Below are 22,319 nucleotides of genomic sequence, written 5' to 3' on the forward strand. Positions count from 1 at the left end.
TGGGGAGATGGAGAGCAGTATGCTGTGGCCACTTCAGGTTCACTGGAGGCAAAGCTATCACTGACCCTTACTTACCACCAGTGTGAGATCTCTCATGTCTGGCAAGATGTGATTTCTGCACAAAACATTTCCCACACTCAGCACATGAACAGGGTTTCTTCCCAGTGTGACATCTCTTATGTTGGACTAAAAGTGATTTAGACACAAAACATTTCCCACACTCTGCACATGAATAAGGCTTCTCACTAGAGTTGATTGAAAACCCAGATATTAGGGTTCGGGTCGGCTCGGCCGAACATGGTCCAGATGTTCGGCATATTCGGCCGAACACCGAACCTAATTGAAGTTTATGGGGACCCGAGCATGGGGGCTGGAGGGGACGCAGCATGAGGGGAAAGCCTTCGCCACAGTCGGCGGGGAGGGGGGACAGCCCCCCCCTCACCTCTGGGCTCTCCCCTCTGCGCTCCGCTCCAGCTTACGTTAGTGCACTGTGCGGGGTGGGCAGCAGCAGGCCACCGCGTACTCCTCGTTCTAGCATCTGACGTTACTTCCGGTAGTGCTGCGTCCCCTCCAGCCCCCCCAAAAATGGCCCTGAGCGGGCCCCCGAACAGCGCAACCGAGCACCACGAGGTGCTCAGCTGAGTTCGAGCCGAACACCCCGATATCCAGGGAATAACGAACAATGGTGAACACTGTTTGATCAACACTACTTCTTACCAGTGTGAGATCTCTCATGTATGACAAGATTTGACTTACACACAAAACATTTCCCACACTCAGCACATGAATAGGGCTTCTCACCAGTGTGAGATCTCTCATGTATGACAAGATGTGACTTACACACAAAACATTTCCCACACTCAGCACATGAATAAGGCTTCTCACCAGTATGAGACCTCTCATGTCTGACAAGATGCTCTTTCCGCACAAAACATTTCCCACACTCAGCACATGAATAGGGCTTTTCACCACTGTGACATCTCTCATGCTGGACAAGCTCCCCTTTAGACCGAAAACATTTCCCACACTCAGCACATGAATAGGGCTTCTCACCAGTGTGAGATCTCTCATGTCTGACAAGCTCCCCTTTAGACCGAAAACATTTCCCACACTCAGCACATGAATAGGGCTTCTCACCAGTGTGAGATCTCTCATGTATGACAAGCTGTGATTTCTGAGCATAACATTTCCCACACTCAGCACATGAATAGGGCTTCTCACCAGTGTGAGTTCTCTCATGTATGACAAGATCCCCTTTAGACTGAAAACATTTCCCACACTCAGCACATGGATAGGGCTTCTCACCAGTGTGAGTTATCTCATGTTTGACAAGACTTGATTTATCCACAACACATTTCCCACACTCAGCACATGAATAGGGCTTCTCACCAGTGTGAGATCTCTCATGTATGACAAGATGTGACTTACACACAAAACATTTCCCACACTCAGCACATGAATAAGGCTTCTCACCAGTGTGGGACCTCTCATGTATGACAAGATGCTCTTTCCGCACAAAACATTTCCCACACTCAGCACATGAATAGGGCTTTTCACCAGTGTGACATCTCTCATGCTGGACAAGCTCCCCTTTAGACCGAAAACATTTCCCACACTCAGCACATGAATAGGGCTTCTCACCAGTGTGAGATCTCTCATGTCTGACAAGCTCCCCTTTAGACCGAAAACATTTCCCACACTCAGCACATGAATATGGCTTCTCACCAGTGTGAGATCTCTCATGTATGACAAGCTGTGGTTTATATACAAAGCATTTCCCACACACAGCACATGAATAGGGCTTCTCTCCAGTGTGGGATCTCTCATGTGTGACAAGACTTGATTTCCGCACATAACATTTCCCACACATGGAACAGGAATAAGACCCTCCAGCAGGGGGAGAGCTGTGCTGGGTATGAGGCCCCTCAGGGTTAGACAGGTGAGGGGAGTCTGGGGGAATATTTGGGGTCACCAGGATATCTGCAGGAGACTCTTGTCCAGTGACATCATCATCCGTTGTACAGTCTGTGGATACAGAGAGACGGGTCTCTGAGAGGTTCCTGATGCTGGGACTTCGCGCTGCAAATAGAGAAACATCATCACTTCCTGTTAGAGAATTCTGAGGGGAGGAGCAATTATCATTAGGGAGGGTCAGTGAGCTGCTGAGAATTCCAAGTTCATGCAAAGTTTATGCAGATGAGAAATGGACAAGAGGCAGCAGCTGCATAACTTTGCATATAATTAGCATACAATTTGCACCATCTCAGAGATATTGGCAGGTGACTGGCCACCACTAGTTATCAGCCTGACATAGAACTGCAGAAGGTTGTGCTCACTACAGGCAGCCAGTCACATGACAATAACCTGGCCTTGCATGAGGAGGGAATGTAGTTAGGAATTCAGCCAATGAAAGGCAGATCTCATCAGATCCCTCTCATAAAATAGACGGAGTAGATCTATAAGATGGAAACCATTACACCAGAGGTGATCACACTTTTTCGGCTTGTGAGCTACTTTAAAAAATAAGCAAGTCAAAATGATCTACCTATGTACAATTCTAGAAGCACACTTGTATATACAGAATGGAAAATGTAGTGGGGATCTACCATGAAGTCCTTGTGATCTACTGGTAGATAGCGATCTACTCAAGGGGCACCCCTGCCTTACACCAAAAGATCTGAATATGGAAATAGATCTGAACTGCTTCATTGATAAAGGCTGAAGGGGAGTGGAGATAGTTATTCCCCTGGCCCATTGGAGGGGCTCCTGAGATTGGGGTCCTGTAGATTGGGGCATGTGTATGGGATTGTATCCGGGAGCAGAGGGGCAGAGGTGAGTATAACCCCCTAATCCATATGGAACTAACATATACCCCATTTCTCTGGGAGGACATTTATTACATTTTATATATGCTCCGTCCACTATTCCTGAACTTATAACCTGGGTCTGCAAAAAGTCCACCAAAAAAAAGGTATATGATTGAGATGTGGTGTCCGTATGTGGTCCATGTGTATTATCGGGCAAGAAGTTTTTTGAAAATTCTGAAGAGATGGATGTGGCCCTTTAAAATGGGGGAGGGGGAATACTCCTGACCACTTAGAGAACAAACGATGTGTATAACTGCTTGCTTGTATGAGAATGAGGTAGTATGTGTAGCTTCTCCGTACATACAGTATCTTATACCTTTAAAAGAAATGTGACAGTGTGACAGCTTGTCAGGTGTATGTGCGCTGTAAAAGCACCTCTCAATTAGTTGCAACTTGAAGTCCTGAATGATAGAAAATTCTCCGTTCTGAAGTTTGGGCAAAAACTCCAGTAATCAAGATGGCGTCCGCAGAGATGTCAGGTGATCGCCAATGCAGTATAAAAGGAGAGACCACCCCTCCCTACTTTAAGCCACACACTGAGGAAGCCCTATTGGGCGAAACATGTAGGTGGGAGGAGCTACACGAGGCCGGCCTCGCCAATCGCTACAACTATACATCGCTCCAAGCCTGATCCCCGCTGTTGTGATGACACAGGCGCCTGTGCGAGTAGATCGGCGACTGCAGCCGCTGCCAACGAGGACTGCAGTGTTCGTGAGTAGCCTTCAATTAGAGTTGCCGCATATCTACAGGGGATATGAACACAGGGACATGGCGACTCCCCTACTAAGGTTTGTGACTGCTGCGGACTCTATGCTTTGTTTTGCCCGCCTAATGCTATGCTATGCCTCAGCTACTACTAACCAAACCAATACCAAAGACTCAACTAACCTGCCATGACATGCTATATGGTACATTTAAAAGTTGAATTGGTTCACAACCAAGGTTGGACTGGTTTTCTCGTCAGCAATTGAAGCATAAACAGTAACATGCAAATGGCCTAGTACTGATGATACAATCCAATACCTATTGTTGTTGCTGAGTAATCAAGTCTGAAAATTTCAATAGTGGCTATTTGGCAGCTGCAGTTACAATCAGAGCTCTGATAAGTTACCACAAGCACGTGCAAATCGATCCTGTTGTTTGAATGGCATGCATGTATGTATGGAGTGAGTATGAGAGTGGGGGCATGCTGTAATTCCTCTGAAGCTCCAGTAGTGTTTTAATGGTTTTATTTATAGTGATTTTGTACACAATATGGTTGTTTGTTCACAATAAAGCTCTTTTGATACTGGCAAGTGAGGCCTGGTTTAAACTTTTTTCTGGTGGAATTTTTGCAGATTGAATGCCTGAGTTTAAGGCCCACAACTAACTGATACAACTACATGCAGTGCACGCTGCACGCAGTTTAGTTGAGTTTCAAGTGTAGTGCCATTAGGCAGACCCATCCATTTTTTTCCTTATAACCTGGGTCAAGTAACCAACTGTGCCATGTGTGGGGACTCTGGCTTAACCTCTTTGCCGGTTATCCCGAGCTCAGCTCGGGGTAGCCTGCGCAGGAGGATTTCTCAGGACCCACTTGGCCGATTTGCATAATTTTTTTTTATTGCACGCAGCTAGCACTTTGCTAGCTGGGTGCATACTACGATCGCCTCCGCTCGCCAATTCAACGCGCCGCCCCGCCCCCTCCAGACCCCTTGCGCAGCCTGGCCAATCAGTGCCAGGCAGCGCTGAGGGATGGATCGGGATTCCCTCTGACGTCGGTGACGTCATCCCGCCCCGTCGCCATGGTGACTGGGGAAGCCCAGCAGGAAATCCCGTTCTGAACAGGATTTCCTGCTTACTCTGATCGCCGGAGGCGATCGGAGTGGGTGGGGGGATGCCGCTGCTCAGCGGCTATCATGTAGCGAGCCCTGGGCTCGCTACGATTAAATTTTTTTTTTTAAAAGTGCTGCGCTGCGCCGCGCCCTTGCCGTGGGAATTGGACCGGCAAGGGGGTTAATTACTGTGAGAATGGCAGCCTTTTCCATTATTTCCACTGACATGAATGGGTGAAATCTGATTGGCTGTTTGTTGCTCCGCCCAGGTGTGCAGGGGGGACTCGAGACCCCCAGAACATATCATCCCAGGTAGTAAGGGATCTGTATACCAAGTTTTGTTCAAATCAGCCAAGGCAGTTTCGCGTGATCGCGGCACATACACACACACATATACAGTACAGACCAAGTTGGACACACCTTCTCCTTCAAAGAGTTTTCTTTATTTTCATAAATCATAATCATAATCAATAACAATATAGCAATCTCCTAGTCTAGGTGTGAAGTCCTTGGTTTCAACACCTGGGATCTAGTCTAAGGTCTGAGCGCTAACACTAAAGTATTCACGACAGCAGACAGTCTCTAAATGATATCCGGAGGCTTAAGAAGCAGAGGAGACCTCACTGGCACGCCCCCTGCAGTCAGCCAATCCTGGGCGCCGTGAGACTCCGACATCAGCTGACCAGCAGGTCAGCTGACGAGCCTCCTTCCAGCATAAAGGTCCCATCTGTGTGCGCGCGCCCGCACGAGACGGTGACCCCCTGAGACAACGAGCGTTCCGTCCTCGGTGTGCTAGACGCTGGGAGGACGGGCAGAGGCACGGAGGCAGCTGCGGCGGTGCTGTTCGCCACAGCTGCCCCGTTGCTTACAAGAACACTGTAGTATATCCAGTACAGACCAAAAGTTTGGACACACCTTCTCATTCAAAGAGATTTCTTTATTTTCATGACTATGAACATTGTAGATTCACACTGAGCCCATCCAAACTATGAATTAACACATGTGGAAGTATAGTACATAACCAAATAGTGTGACACAGCTGAAAATATGTCATATTCTAGGTTCCTCATAGTAGCCAGCTTTTGCTTTGATTACTGCTTTGCACACTCTCGGCATTCTCTTGATGAGCTGCAAGAGGTAGTCACCTGAAATGGTCTTCCAACAGTCTTGAAGGAGTTCCCAGAGATGCTTAGCACTTGTTGGCCCTTTTGTCTTCACCCTGCGGTCCAGCTCACCCCAAACCATCTCGATTGGGTTCAGGTCTGGTGACTGTGGAGACCAGGTCATCTGGCGCAGCACCCCATCCCTCTCCTTCCTGGTCAAATAGCCCTTACACAGCCTGAAGGTGTGTTTGGGGTCATTGTCCTGTTGAAAAATAAATGATGGTCCAACTAAATGCAAACCGGATGGAATAGCATGTCGCTGCAAGATGCTGTGGTAGCCATGCTGGTTCAGTATGCTTCCAATTTTGAATAAATCCCCAACAGTGTCACTAGCAAAGCACCCCTACACCATCACACCTCCTCCTCCATGCTTCACGGTGGGAACCAGGCATGTAGAGACCATCCGTTCACCTTTTCTGCGTTGCACAAAGACACGGTGGTTGGAACCGAAAATCTCAAATTTGGACTCAGACCAAAGCACAGATTTCCACTGGTCTAATGTCCATTCCTTGTGTTCTTTAGCCCATACAAGTCTCTTCTGCTTGTTGCCTGTCCTTAGCAGTGGTTTCCTAGCAGATATTCTACCATGAAGGCCTGATTCACACAGTCTCCTCTTATCAGTTGTTCTAGAGATGTGTCTGCTGCTAGAACTCTGTGTGGCATTGAGCTGGTCTGTAATCTGAGCTGCTGTTAACCTGCGATTTCTGAGGCTGGTGACTCGGATGAACTTATCCTCCGCAGCAGAGGTGACTCTTGGTCTTCCTTTCCTGGGCCGGTCCACATGTGAGCCAGTTTCTTTGTAGCGTTTGATGGTTTTTGAGACTGCACTTGAGGACACTTTCAAAGTTTTCCCAATTTGCAGACTGACTGACATTTATTTCTTAAAGTAATGATGGCCACTCATTTTTCTTTACTTAGCTGCTTTTTTCTTGCCAAAATACAAATTCTAACAGTCTATTCAGTAGGACTATCAGCTGTGTATCCACCTGACTTCTCCACAACGCAACTGATGGTCCCAACCCCATTTATAGGGCAAGAAATCCCACTTATTAAACCTGACAGGGCACACCTGTGAAGTGAGAACCATTTCAGGTGACTACCTCTTGAAGCTCAGCAAGAGAATGCGAAGAGTGTGCAAAGCAGTCATCAAAGCAAAAGGTGGCTACTTTGTAGAACCTAGAATATGACATATTTTCAGTTGTTTCACACTTTTTAGTCATGTACTATATTTCCACATGTGGTAATTCATAGTTTGGATGCCTGTAGTGTGAATCTACAATGTTCATAGTGATGACAATAAAGATTTTTCTTTTGAATGAAAAGGTGTGTCCAAACTTTTGTACACACACACACACACAACACACAACAAACACACACACACACACACACACACACACACACACACACACACACACACACACACACACACACACACACACACACACACACACACACACACACACACACACACACACACACACACACTGTACACACACACACACACACACACACAGAGTATAGTGGGATGCAAAAGTTTGGGCAACCTCGTTAATCGTCATGATTTTCCTGAATTAATTGTTGGTTGTTACGATAAAAAAATTTCAGTTAAATATATCATATAGGAGACACAAACAGTGATATTTGAGAAATGAAATGAAGTTTACTGGATTTACAGAAAGTGCGCAATAATTGATTAAATAAAATTAGGCAAGGTGCATAAATTTGTCATTGTATTGATTCCAAAGCCTTTAGAACTAATTATTGGAACTGAATTTGGCTTGGTAAGCTCAGTGACCCCTGACCTACATACACAGGTGAATCCAATTATAAGAAAGAGTATTGAAGGGGGTCAAATGTAAGTTTCCCTCCTATTTCAATTTTCTCTGCAGAGTAGCAACATGGGGGTCTCAAAACAACTCTCAAATGACCTGAAGACAAAGATTGTTCAGCATCATGGTTAAGGGGAAGGATACAGAAAGCTGTCTCAGAGATTTCAGTTGTCCGTTTCCACAGTTAGGAACATTTTGAGGAAATGGAAAGACCACAGGCTCAGTTCAAGTTAAAGATCTGTGGAGAATTTACAGCACATTAATATAAACATATGACTGTTTCCCCCATTATTCCCCCTCTTCATTTCTCCTAGTTTCACTGCTCCCCACTGCCAATAAATAACTTAATAAAATATAATTTTTAAACCTTTGGGCAAGATGGCTGCAATGTAAAGTGCTTCCGGGTCGGTACATTCTCCCTGTACTGCTGTGCAGGAGAGATGAGATGAGCTGAAGCCACAAGAGGCAGACCTCCCTCCCCCTGCTGTCTGGAGCTTGCAGAAAGGTCAGGGATGACTTATAAGATGACGTGCAGCCAGAGGAGGGAGAGGCAGATAGCAGGGAGGAACAGCTGCTGTATTGTCTGCCTCTTCCTGCAGCACAATATTACTCTAACTAGACAAATAATTAGAAAGGAGCAGGAGAGAGACAGCACTGCTGTTTCTACATGAGACAGGGGAAAAAAGATTAGTACTTATGAAAGGAACATATCTCTTCATTTAAATTGCATTTTAAAAAGGGCCACAGAACCCCTTAAAGGTGCAGGAAGCCTTTAAGGCTCGAAGTGGCAGACCAAAAAAAAATCTAAGATAGACAAAAACAACGAATGGTGAGAACAGTCATAGTCAACCCACAGACCAGCACCAAAGACCTACAACATCATCTTGCTGCAGATAGAGTCACTGTGCGTCGTTCAACCATTCTGCGCAGTTTACACAAGGAGATGCTGTATGTGAGAGTGATGCAGAGGAAGCCTTTTCTCCGCCCACAGCACAAACAGAGCCGCTTGAGGTATGCTAAAGCACATTTGGACAAGCCAGCTTCATTTTGGAATAAGGTGCTGTGGACTGATGAAACTAAAATTGAATTATTTGGGCATAACAAGGGGCGTTATGCTTGGAGGAAAAAGAACATAGCATTCCAAAAAAAACACCTGCTACCTACAGTAAAATATGTGGTGGTTCCATCGTGCTGTGGGGCTGTGTGGCCAGTGCAGGGACTGGGAATCTTGTCAAAGTTGAGGGACGCATGGATTCCACTCAGTATCAGCAGATTCTGGAGACTAATGTCCAGGAATCAGTGACAAAGCTGAAGCTGCGCCGGGGCTGGATCTTTCATCAAGACAACGACCCTAAACACTGCTCAAAATCCACTAAGGCATTCATGCAGAGGAACCAGTACAATGTTCTGGAATGGCCATCTCAGTCCCCAGACCTGAATATAATTGAAAATCTGTGGTGTGAGTTACAGAGAGCTGTCCATGCTCGGAAGCCATCAAACCTGAATGGACTAGAGATGTTTTGTAAAGAGGAATGGTCCAAAATACCTTCAGCCAGAATCCAGACTCTCACTGGAACCTACAGGAAACGTTTAGATGCTGTAATTTCTGCAGAAGGAGGATGTACTAAATATTGATTTCATTTCTTTTTTGTGGTGCCCAAATTTATGCACCTGCTTAATTTAATTTAAACAATTATTGCACTTTCTGTAAATCCAATAAACTTCATTTCACTTCTCAAATATCACTGTGTGTGTCTCCTATATGATATATGAAACTGACATTTTTTATCGAAGAAAAACCAATCTACCTCTTGTACCGCAAACGAGGTGCAGAAAGCCAAGTTGCATGGAGAGGATCACAGGAGAGATGAAATCTGCACACTCGCACGTTGTAAAGTCCAAGGGTTTTTATTTTAAAGACACAGACACAGCAGAATGGCTGACATGTTTCGGATCAGTATCCTTACTCATAGCCTTACCAAAGGATACTGATCCGAAACATGTCAGCCATTTTGCTGTATCTGTGTCTGTAAAATAAAAACCCTTGGACTTTACAACGTGCGAGTGTGCAGATTTCATCTCTCCTGTGACATTTTTTATCGTAACAACCAACGATTTTACAAGAAAATCATGACAATTAATAAGGTTGCCCAATCTTTTGCGTCCCACTGTACATACTTACATACACTCACCTAAAGGATTGTTAGGAACACCATACTAATACAGTGTTTGACCCCCTTTCACCTTCAGACCTGCCACTGTCAGAAACAATGCTCAGATACCCCGTGGCATTTAAACAATGCCCAATTAGCACTACAGGGCCTAAAGTGTGCCAAGAAAACATCCCCCACACCATTACACCACCACCACCAGCCTGCACAGTGGTAACAAGGCATGATGGATCCATGTTCTCATTCTGTTTACGCCAAATTCTGACTCTATCGAGACTCATCAGACCAGGCAACATTTTTCCAGTCTTCAGCTGTCCAATCTTGGTGAGCTTGTGCAAATTGTAGCCTCTTTTTCCTATTTGTAGTGGAGAGGAGTGGTACCCGGTGGGGTCTTCTGCTGTTGTAGCCCATCCGCCTCAAGGTTGTGCGTGTTGTGGCTTCACAAATGCTTTGCTGCATACCTCGGTTGTAACGAGTGGTTATTTCAGTCAACGTTGCTCTTCTATCAGCTTGAATCAGTCGGCCCATTCTCCTCTGACCTCTAGCATCAACAAGGCATTTTCGCCCACAGGACTGCCGCATACTGGATGTTTTTTCCTTTTCACACCATTCTTTGTAAACCCTAGAAATGGTTGTGCGTGAAAATCCCAGTAACTGAGCAGATTGTGAAATACTCAGACTGGCCCCTCTGGCACCAACAGCCATGCCACACTCAAAATTGCTTAAATCCGCGCAAATCAGGGACATCGGAACCCGGGTGAATACTATAGAGCAAAGTCACGACCGCATAGCTGTTGCCTTAGCAGAAGACAAAAAGGTTCAGACAGCCCATGAATCGCGAATAGCTCAGCAGGAAGGAAAACTGGAAGAGTTTGAAAATCGAGCTCGCAGGTCAAACTTAAGGATCCGCGGCCTACCCGAGTCCTTTACCGCTCTGAGAGAGGTAGCCGGAAACCTCTTCTCCAACATCTTGCCACAGGCTGAACCGGGTCTTTTCCGCATCGACCGGATCCACAGGGCCTTGGGAAGACCCAGAAACCCTGACCAACCGCGGGACGTTATCATGAAGCTACACTACTATGAGGCCAAGGAACAGATCATGCAAGCTGCCAGACAACTTACGGAACTACCTGGGGTACCAAAATCAGTGCAGCTTTACCCTGATCTAGCCCCGGAGACTCTGCAAAAAAGAAGATCACTCAAACCAATTGCCCAAGCCTTAAGAAAAGCCAATATAGCTCACCGCTGGGGATTCCCGTGTCGGCTGCTCTTTCAACATAACGGATTTTCGTACGCCATCAAATCGGTTGATGAGGGAAAGTCAGTCTGTGCCAAGTTGAAGTTGGAAGTTGAAACCCCACCACCGCCTGCTCATCCGCCGCTCCCTCCTCCCCACCATCGCCGGCACATCCGCCGCTTCCCGCTCGCTCACCCAGGCCGGAAAGAAGCTGGGAATCGGTCACTGCACATTCCTCGCCTTCATCCTCGCAAGCAGCCTCTCCTGCCAGATAAGTACTCTATGCACTCCTTATGTTATGAGGCCTCCGCCCTGTCCCCACTCCTTCAGACCTCCAACTTCCAAGGTTATAGGGCTGTTGTCGCCCTTTCGAAGGTCCCCCCTTATCAGCAGCGGCATATGTAAACACTGTGTCCGCCCCACGGTTAGCATTACCCCCATGTGTCTACCAAGCTCTGGCCCTAAGATCTTTTTCTACCATGGGCACCTCTCACCCCTATTCTGAACTTAATATAGGACATTGGGGTACCATGACCCTGGCTTGTACTTCGTGGAAAAACACTCATCCTCAGGAGCTCCTATAGGAGAATGTCACTTATAGCCCCCCAAAAGCTGGATACACAGTGGCTTCCTTCCCCCACCTAAGGCCCAGTCAAATCAGCAGGAATTATCTAACCAATATATTCAGATAAAGATCTTCTTATGACAGTACATGATAGGATCTAATATCTAACTAATAATCTTATAATATCTGTATCGGCTAATGAAACATGCGCTCACTGTTTTTCCCTTGATAATGCTCAGAATTGGATTTCTAACAATGTAAAGTTAGCGATATTGCAGTCTAAGGTTACTATGTCTTTAAGGAATAACTGTCAATGCATTCCTTGGGTGTGGGCCTTCTTTGGTTTTGAATGGATGGTTTTCTGCTGCGTGGGGTGGGGGTCCCGCTGATGCCCGGGGTTCCTACCACACGCAAGGGGGAAAGAATCTTGCACCCTATGGGAGCGCTACGTTATAATATGTATAATATTACAGAGCTCCCCGCGAAGTAACACCTAGATGACTACTAATTCTCTCCTCATAAAGAAGCCATAGTAATGTATAATGACGCATGTTTTAACAAGCCTAGGGCAGTTTAACAGGGTACTCCCTGACAACCCACATGACCCAATATTTTGCGGGCATTGTATAAATCCACTCTCTACTAAAAGATAAAGGCTGCTGGTCATGTATACTTAACTCTGAGGAGGGAGGGAGCGTTTCGGGGGGGGGGGGGGGGGGGAGATAGGGTGGGGATCAATATACTCTGAAGTTTTTCTGATTGTTTTATATACAAAAACAAAGTGTTATAAACAAACCTTAAGGGTAGGGTGGTTCAGGCGGTGCTCGCTGTTATGTTGCCCCACAACGAGGTGATACAGATGGAACCCAACTTTTCTGGGATCCTACTGTACCCCCTCAAGAAGTCTATGAGTCTTTGGGCTCGTCGACTGTTTTGGTTCTTCGTTCTATTTTTAAGGCACAACTGGAGGCTCAGGTCCAGGACAATAATCCAGAAAACTAGAGACCCAGGAGACTAATGACTACACACGATAACAAGATCACCTTAAAGACACTATCAACACTAGAGGCCTCAACTCCCCAAATAAAAGGAACCAAGTTCTTGAACAGCTACTTAGGTATGACCCAGACATAATATGCGTGCAAGAGACCCACTTTTCAAAAAAATCCCATCCGAAATATTTTCATGCCAAATATCAACAGTATTTCCTTTCTAATACAAATAAGAAACATAGAGGCACTGCGATTCTTATCAAAAATAATCTCCCACTATCAAACATCAAAACTGAAAGCGATGGGCAGGGAAGATATGTAATCCTACATGGAGAACTCTTCTCAAAGCACCTATATCTGATTAACTCATATGCTCCCCCAGAATCGGCATTTCAGTTATTTACACACCTAAAAAACAATTAGATATAGGACCAAATACGATCTTTTTGTGGTGCGGAGACTTCAACTTCACTTTAATTGATTCGTTAGAAAAATCCAAACCATCCCCAGATAAACTAACTAAAAAACAAAGAAAACAATTACAAACCGCCCTGGAAGACAATTTCCTGGTAGACATATGGAGAGAACTGCATGGAAGTAAAAAGGGCTACACACATTACTCACAAACTCACAACTCATATGCCAAAATAGACCATATCCTCACCACTTCATCAAACGTCCCAGCATTACTATTCCTCAGACATATCCCAGTACCATGGTCAGATCATGACATACTCTTCCTTGGAATTTATCTATTAGCAGGTATTAGACCACCTTATATGTGGAGACTAAACGAATCACTACTGGTTGACCAGACCAATAGAAATACTATTGCTGATCATCTCACTACATACCTCAGGGAAAATGTCACAGATGATATCTCACCTAGGTCTATCTGGTTAGCCCATAAAGCAACCATGAGGGGACACATAATAAAACTAGCCACATCTCTCAAAAGGAAAAAACAAGAAAAGTCCGACAACCTGTTTTATAAACTTCGTAGACTTACATTAGAAAACCAAGCTCACCCTAGTAAACACATAGCTTCTCTCATCAAAGATACCCAATTACAACTCAATATCATTCAATCCTCACAGGTTGAGAAGGCACTAAGATGGACAAAGGCGCGACAATATAAATATCTGAATAAACCAGATTCCTGGCTAGCAGCCAAACTGCGCCATCAGCACAAAATAAAGAATATATATAAAATCAGAACGACCAATGGAGACATCACCAGCGACCCCACAAAAATATTCCAAACTGTAACGATCGGTGTAACACAGAGAGGATCCGATTACCGGTGATCTGCAGTATCACCGAGAATGCAGATATATACCCGATTATTGATGATCTGCAGTATCACCGATAATCAGATATATCACTAACCTCTGGACACCTGAGTAATATATGAGTGTTTGGTGCAACAGTAATACTTTGAGGAGAGCACCCGTATGGAGGGTGCAAGGCAGTAAGAGATACTGCTCAGAGAACAGGTTCCTTCCACTGGTCTGAGGCTCCTCAAGGGGTGGAGCCAGGCTGAGAGTGGGAAGGACCAGAGAGTGAGTGACACCAAAGGTGAAGCGTCACTGACAGGTCTGTGAACTATCTCCCAACAGGAGAGATAGTTCTCGAGGTCAGGCAAGCCAGGTCGTTAACACACGGACAGATAAAGTACAGAGACAGGAGACAGATGCGGAATCCTAAGACTAGCAGAGTTTGGCAACAGAGTATCAGATATAGCGAAGTACCTAATCAGAGATCAGAAGAGTGGTCAGGAAAGCAGAAGGTCATAACAAATAATCAACAATGCCTAGACTTGGGTGTGAGTTCCTAGATCATCAACACCCCGGAACTGGTCTAGATAAATATTCACAGATGGTAATAGGATTCCTAGACTAAGGTGTGAGCTCCTTGGTCATCAACACCTTGGAAACTGATCTAGATATTAGCTCAGATAATAACACAGATACTGACAGAAGGTCTGAGTGCTACCACGTAGTGATCGCAACGCCAGACACCAGAAAAATGACCAGCACCCAGTATATATACCCCAGCGCTCTCCAGCGCCACCCCTAAGTGCTGGACCAATGAAAATTGCTGGAATTGTCAGCTGACCGGCTTGGTCAGCTGACACCTTCTGACTGTCATAAAGGCTCTGCCTCTCAGTGCGCGCGCGTCCTCCTGAACCTGTGTGGACTATCAGTCCCAGCCACACCAGACATGTGTTGTAATGTTCCTGCTGTGTTGGATGCGGAGCCAGCCGCACCGCTGTCCAAGCATGCGGCGGTTCCTCCGCATTCAGCAGCACTGTCAGAACTATGCCCATGCGTGCAACCATCCGCGTCAGATGCGGAATCCGCCGCCTTGTTCATAAGGCATGCGGCGGTTTCATCGCGCTCCGTTATGCCAGTGGATGCAGGCCCACGTGCGCCACCTGTCGCGTTGGACGCGGAATCAGCCGCCTTGCTCAGAGTACTCGCGGCGGCTTTTCCGCGTTTTCTCACAGTACCCCCCCCCCCCGAGGAGTGGACTCCGGACAGCTCCTACCCGGCTTCCCAGGATGTAGGGTGTGGAACTCCTTCTTTAATTTATCCGTGTGCATGCGGCACTCAGGTACCCATGTTCTTTCCTCAATCCCATACCCTTTCCAGTGAACTAGATACTGCACTGAGTTCTGTACAACACGTAAGTCTAAAATCTTTTCCACTTCATACTCAGGTTGGTCATCTACCATCACAGGAGGAGGAGGAGTGGGACCTACATGAACTGCTGGTTTAAGCAGGGACACATGAAAGGATCTTACACCACGCATGCTGGCCGGAAGATCAATGGCATAAGTAACATTGTTGATCTTCCTGGTCACTGGAAAAGGGCCCACAAATCTGGGTCCTAACTTGGGCGAGGGCTGTTTCAGAGTCAAGTGACGCGTGGACACCCAGACCAAGTCTCCTGGCCGGAACTTCCACTCTACGGAGCGTCTCTTGTCAGCTTGACCTTTCTGACTTTGAAAAGCCTTCTCTAAATTATTTTTCACGCTCCCCCAGATGTTCTTAAATGACTCTTGCCATGTCTCCAAAGCTGGAAATGGAGTGGAAGCTACTGGCAGTGGGGAGAACTTAGGCAACTTTCCAGTTACCACCTGAAACGGTGAAAATCCAGAGGATGAGCTTTTCAAATTATTGTGCGCAAATTCTGCGAACGGCAAGAATTTGACCCAATCATTTTGCGCATCCGCAACATAACACCTCAAAAACTGTTCCAATGACTGATTCACTCTCTCAGTCTGACCATTGGTCTGTGGGTGGTAGCCCGATGAAAATGACAGTTCCATGCCCATTTGGTGACAGAATGCCCTCCAGAATCTAGAAAGAAATTGGACTCCCCGATCCGATACTATGTTTTCCGGAATGCCATGTAGTCGGAAGACGTGGACGATAAAAAGATCGGCCAACTCCTGGGCCAAGGGGAGTCCTTTCAAGGGCACAAAATGGGCCATTTTACTGAAACGGTCGACCACCACCCAAATGACCGACATGCCTTCAGACCTCGGAAGTTCACCCACAAAATCCATGGACAAATGGGTCCATGGCTCATTTGGGGTGGGCAAAGGCTGCAACGTTCCCACAGGTGCCAGACGGGAGGGTTTGCTTTTTGCACAAACTGCACACTCTCTAACATACTCCTTGCAATCCGTTGCCAGAGAAGGCCACCAAGCACATCTAGCAACCAAGTCCTGTGTTCTGGAAGCCCCCGGATGCCCAGCATTCTTGTGCGAATGGAACATCTGTAAGATCTGGAGGCGAAATGGCAGTGGTACAAACATAACCCCTTCCGGCTTTCCTCAGGGACATCCTGCTGGAAGGGGCTTAAAGTCTCTGTCCAGTCTTTCCAAGTCTCTATGGCTGCCAACACAACCTTCTGTGGGATAATAGTCTCTGGGTCTGAGGGCTGTGCTGTTTCCGGTTCAAAACATCTGGACAGGGCATCTGCTTTAATGTTTTTACTACCCGGAGTGTACGTAATAATAAATCTAAATCTCTGCTGGTGAAAACCTACGAGAGAAATAGGCACATGGGTGTAATCTTCCCTGCAACCCAGAGCGCTGAGACAGCACAGCCCCTACCCCGACCTCCGAGGCGTCCACCTCCACAATAAAGGGATAGGAGGTGTCAACGTGTCTCAAAATGGGTGCCGAGCAAAACAATTCCTTCAAAGTGGAGAAAGCAGACAGGGCTTCGGGAGACCAATGGTTGGTATCTGCCCCTTTCTTAGTGAGACTGGTGAGGGGTGCTATGACTGTGGAGTACCCCTTTATGAACCTTCTATAGTAATTGGCGAATCCTAAAAATCTCTGGAGAGATTTTAGTCCCACTGGCTGAGGCCATTCCAAGACAGCAGTGACCTTGGCAGGATCCATAGAAAGGCCCGAGGTGGAGATTATGTACCCCAGAAAAGTGACGGATGTAGCCTCAAAAATGCATTTCTCCAATTTAGCATAAAGCATGTTCTGTCTTAGCTTGCTCAGAACAAATTTGACGTGAGCCCTGTGTTGGTTGAGGTTGTCTGAGAAAATAAGTATATCATCTAGGTATACCAGGACAAATTTACCCAACACTTCTCTGAACACTTCATTAATAAGTTCCTGAAAAACGTCCGGGGCGTTACACAACCCGAAGGGCATCACCAGGTACTCGTAATGCCCATCGGGTGTGTTAAAGGCCGTTTTCCACTCATCGCCCTCTCTGATCCGCACCAGGTTGTATGCCCCTCGCAAGTCCAATTTCGAAAAAATCTTAGCGTAAGTGACCTGAGTAAATAAATCGTCTATCAAAGGCAATTTCTCTCTGTGCAGCACCCCTATAGTGACGTCCACCTCTGGTGTTTGAGACAGAGGATGGTTACGTTGCAGGGGGAATCATCCACTGCCGTAACCTGGATGGGTGGTTTTACCGGGGTGAGAGGAATACCCAATTTCTTAGCAAATTCATAATCCATAAGATTAGCCGCTGAGCCCGAATCAATGAAGGCCTCAGAGACTTCAGATTTTTCTTCCCATGTAATCGTACAAGGAAGAAGTAATTGTTTATCCTCTAGGGGTAAGAGTCGTACGCCTAGGGTATTACCCCCAACTACTCCTAGGCAGTAGCGTTTCCCGACTTTCTAGGGCAATTCCGCACTCTATGACCCCCCTCTGCACAATAAAGACACAACTGCTCAGAAATCCTGCGTCTCCGCTCCACTTGAGACAATCTGGACCGACCAATCTGCATTGGCTCGGGTGGAGGTGAGACGGAAGGAGGTGGGGTCAGAGGAGGCGCAGCGTAGGACACCATCTTAACATTGTGTCTGCTTTTGATAACGTAATCTGCAATCTATCCTAATGGCCGATGAAATGGCCTCATCGACGGTTCTAGGTTCAGGCTGACTTAACATTAGATCAGAAACTTCATCTGATAACCCTGATAAGAAACAGTCTAAAAGGGCATAGGTGTCCCACCTGGCTGAAACTGACCATCTCCTAAACTCTGCTGCATACTCCTCGACCGGACTCTTGCCTTGACGCAACAATTTGAGCTTCCGCTCAGAAGTCGAGGCAATGTCTGGATCGTCGTAAATTATTGCCATGGCTTTAAAAAATTCATCTACCGAGGTTAAAGCTAAATCTCCGGCGGGTAGATTGTATGCCCAGGTCTGAGAATCGCCTGATAACAAAGTTTTAATAAATGTGACCCTTTGGGCCATAGTTCCTGAAGAATTAGGTCTCAACTCAAAGTATGATAACACTCTACTCCTAAAATTTCGGAAGTCAGATCTGTGACCAGAAAATTTTTCAGGTACAGGCATACGTATGTCTGTGCTAGGAGGGGATCGCACTTCATCTACAGCCGTCTGGAGGGTTTGTATAGACCCGGACAAAGCGTCAATTAATGCCCGGTGACTACCCAGCACTTTGTTGGTGGTATCCACCGAAGTGGTAAGTGTGTGCGTCCATTTGCATTTTGGGTCTGGCGTTCTGTAACGATCGGTGTAACACAGAGAGAATCTGATTACCGGTGATCTCCAGTATCACCGAGAATGCAGATATATACCCGATTATTGATGATCTGCAGTATCACCGATAATCAGATATATCTCTAACCTCTGGACACCTGAGTGATATGAGTGTTTCGTGCAACAGTAATACTTTGAGGAGAGCACCCGTATAGAGGGTGCTAGGCAGTAAGAGATCCTGCTTTGAGATCGGGTTCCTTCCACAGGTCTGATGCTCCCCAAGGGGCGGAGCCAGACTGAGAGTGGGAAGGACCAGAGTGTGAGTGACACCAAAGGTGAAGTGTCACTGACAGGACTGGAAACTATCTCCCAACAGGGAAGATAGTTCTCGAGGTTGGACAGGCCAGGTCCTTAACACACAGACAGATAAAGTACAGAGACAGGAGATAGATGCGGAATCCTAAGACTAGCAGAGTTTTGGTAACAGAGTATCAGATATAGCGAAGTACCTAATCAGAGATCAGAAGAGTGGTCAGGAAAGCAGAAGGTCATAACAAATAATCAACAATGCCTAGACTTGGGTGTGAGCTCCTAGATCCTCAACACCCCGGAACTGGTCTAGATAAATATTCACAGATGGTAATAGGATTCCTAGACTAAGGTGTGAGCTCCTTGGTCATCAACACCTTGGAACTGGTCTAGATATTAACTCAGATAATAACACAGATAATAACAAGATTCCTAGACTAAGGTGTGAGCTCCTTGGTCATCAACACCTTGGAAACTGATCTAGATATTAGCTCATATAATAACACAGATACTGACAGAAGGTCTGAGTGCTACCACGTAGTGATCGCAACGCCAGACACCAGAGAAATTACCAGCACCCAGTATATATACCCCAGCGCTCTCCAGCGCCACCCCTAAGTGCTGGACCAATGAAAACTGCTGGAATTGTCAGCTGACCGGCTTGGTCAGCTGACACCCTTCTGACTGTCATAAAGGCTCTGCCTCTCCGCGCGCGCGTCCTCCTGAACCTGTGTGGACTATCAGTCCCAGCCACACCAGACATGTGTTGTAATGTTCCTGCTGTGTTGGATGCGGAACCAGCCGCACCGCTGTCCAAGCATGCGGCGGTTCCTCCGCATTCAGCAGCACTGTCAGAACTATGCCCATGCGTGCAACCATCCGCGTCAGATGCGGAATTCGCCGCCTTGTTCATAAGGCATGCGGCGGTTTCATCGCGCTCCGTTATGCCAGTGGATGCAGGCCCACGTGCGCCACCTGTCGCGTTGGACACGGAATCAGCCGCCTTGCTCAGAGTACTCGCGGCGGCTTTTCCGCGTTTTCTCACACAAACATTTAAAACTTTCTTCACAAATCTATACAAAACACCTAACAAAGTGAAGCCCACGGAAATAGCCCAATTCCTCCAGAATCTACAGCTACTCAAGCTAACCAAACAATCAATCGATTTTTTAAATCGCAAAATTGATGAGGAAGAAATCTCCGAAGCCATCAAAAAACTGAAGCCCAAAAAAGCTCCCGGTCCTGACGGGTTTAGTGCCACTTATTACAAGAAATTTAGAGATGAACTAACACCGCACCGCACTGCTTTCTATAATGACCTTATAAAGCCGAGAAAAGTATCACCAGAATTCCTAGATGCCCAGATAAGTATTATCCCCAAACCTAACAAAGATCAATTGGATATTAAAAACTACAGGCCAATCTCACTTTTAAATATTGATTACAAGTTGCTGACAGCAATTTTAGCATCTCGGATAAATACATTCCTACCAGCCCTTGTATCCAAAGACCAAGTCGGCTTCGTACCAATGCGTCAGGCAGTGGACAACATTCGTAAGAATATTACGCTTATCAATCATAATAGACACAAAAACAAACTAATGCTCCTAACTCTCGACATAGAAAAGGCTTTTGATAGCTTATCATGGCCTTATATGTTTGCAGTGTTGCAGCAAGCAGGAATAAATGGACGATATGTCCAATGGTTGACGCAATTATACTCACTACCCACAGCTACCCTTAAGCTACCTGGCTCAGATGGTTCTAGAGTCATTATCAATCGAGGTACTAGGCAGGGTTGCCCGCTCTCCCCTGCCATATTCGCTCTAGCAATGGAGCCTCTCTCAAGAGCTATCAAACAACATACAGGAATACTTGGATACAGAGTCAAAGAATACGTTAATAAAATTAGCTTATTTGCTGACGACGTTCTCTTAACACTGACTTCACCTGAAAAATCACTTCCCCATTTGCTTCAAATTCTTAAATCATTTGCAGAACTCTCAGGCCTAAAAGTCAACGCCTCTAAATCAGAAGTCATATTCTGCAATACTGACCCCACAACAGCTAAAAAGATTTCTGACACCTATAAATTCCAGTATAAGGACCACTACCTAAAATATCTGGGAATCAACCTGTCCAATAATACCTCAAAATTATATAAGTTAAACTACACTCCATTAATCCATACTCTCAAACATGACCTAGAAGCTTGGAAAAAGTATAGTATCTTCTGGTCAGGAAGAATCATGTCTGTTAAGATGACATTATTGCCTAAGCTGACATACCTATTCAGGGTCTTACCCATACCACTTAACACGCAAGATGTATCTTCCTTACAATCTGATATATTGAAATTCATATGGAACGGTAAAAGGGCCAGAATTGCTAAGAAGGTGCTCTGGATCCATAAATCGCAAGGAGGGCTATCTGTTCCTAACATATCTAAATATTACAGAGCATCGCAATTGGCATTTTTGCCTTTCATATATGCGAAGGACCATTCTCCTGCATGGGTAGAGCTAGAAAATGACCTGGAAAGGCCTATTATGGTCAACAAAATGGAAGCTGGCTCCCCTTAAAGAACCAGCCCCTACGGTTTATCATACTTTGTTTGGAGAGGGATGAGGACGAGATACAACCTACAATCTCCCACTCCCCCACTATTAGACCTTTTCGGAAATCCTGATTTTCAGGCAGGATTAAATCACAAAGCCTTCAAGGCATGGAAGGAGGCAAACATTCTCTCCCTACGCGATATTACAACCGAAAACAAAATCCCAACACTACAACAACTAAAAAATATCTTCCCTACAACTCAGAGCGAACATTTTCGCATATTTCAAATTTATCACTTTACCTCATCCTTCTCCACACACAAAAAAACAATCACAAACATGTGGTTTGAGCAGTTATGCTCTAATGACCCCACTAAAAAAGGGGTTCTTTCGCAACTATATTCAATCTTTAATCAACCTTCCACTTCCTTTCGACATAAAAATCAGACAGACTGGGAAACAGACCTGGGCGAGACACTAGATGATGAAACTTGGTTTGAATGTATGGAATCTCTCTCCAAAGGAAGCATATACAGCTCAGGTCTTGAGACCTCAATAAAACCACTGCACAGAATCTATATGACACCACAAAAAATCCACACCTTTGATAAAAACAAACCTGACACTTGCTATCGAGGGTGCTCAGACAAAGGCACAATATATCACAATATATCACATCTTCTGGTCCTGCCCCAGGTCTGTCAAAATCTGGTCTAGAATACACGCTCTTATTCGGAGTGATCTGGGCATACGGATAGAAAAAGACCCTAAAATATTCCTCCTAGGTTACAAACCACTAGAAATCAAATACGCTTCTCAT

General features: G+C 45.8%; 1 pseudogene; it reads right to left on the minus strand.

Annotated features, from left to right (window-relative positions):
* Positions 1–543: 543 nt before the first annotated feature.
* Positions 544–22,319, minus strand: part of LOC137545326 (zinc finger protein 729-like) — a 139,640-nt pseudogene continuing 117,864 nt past the window's right edge.

This window comes from Hyperolius riggenbachi, chromosome 2 (assembly GCF_040937935.1).
Source record: "Hyperolius riggenbachi isolate aHypRig1 chromosome 2, aHypRig1.pri, whole genome shotgun sequence".
NCBI lineage: Eukaryota > Metazoa > Chordata > Amphibia > Anura > Hyperoliidae > Hyperolius > Hyperolius riggenbachi.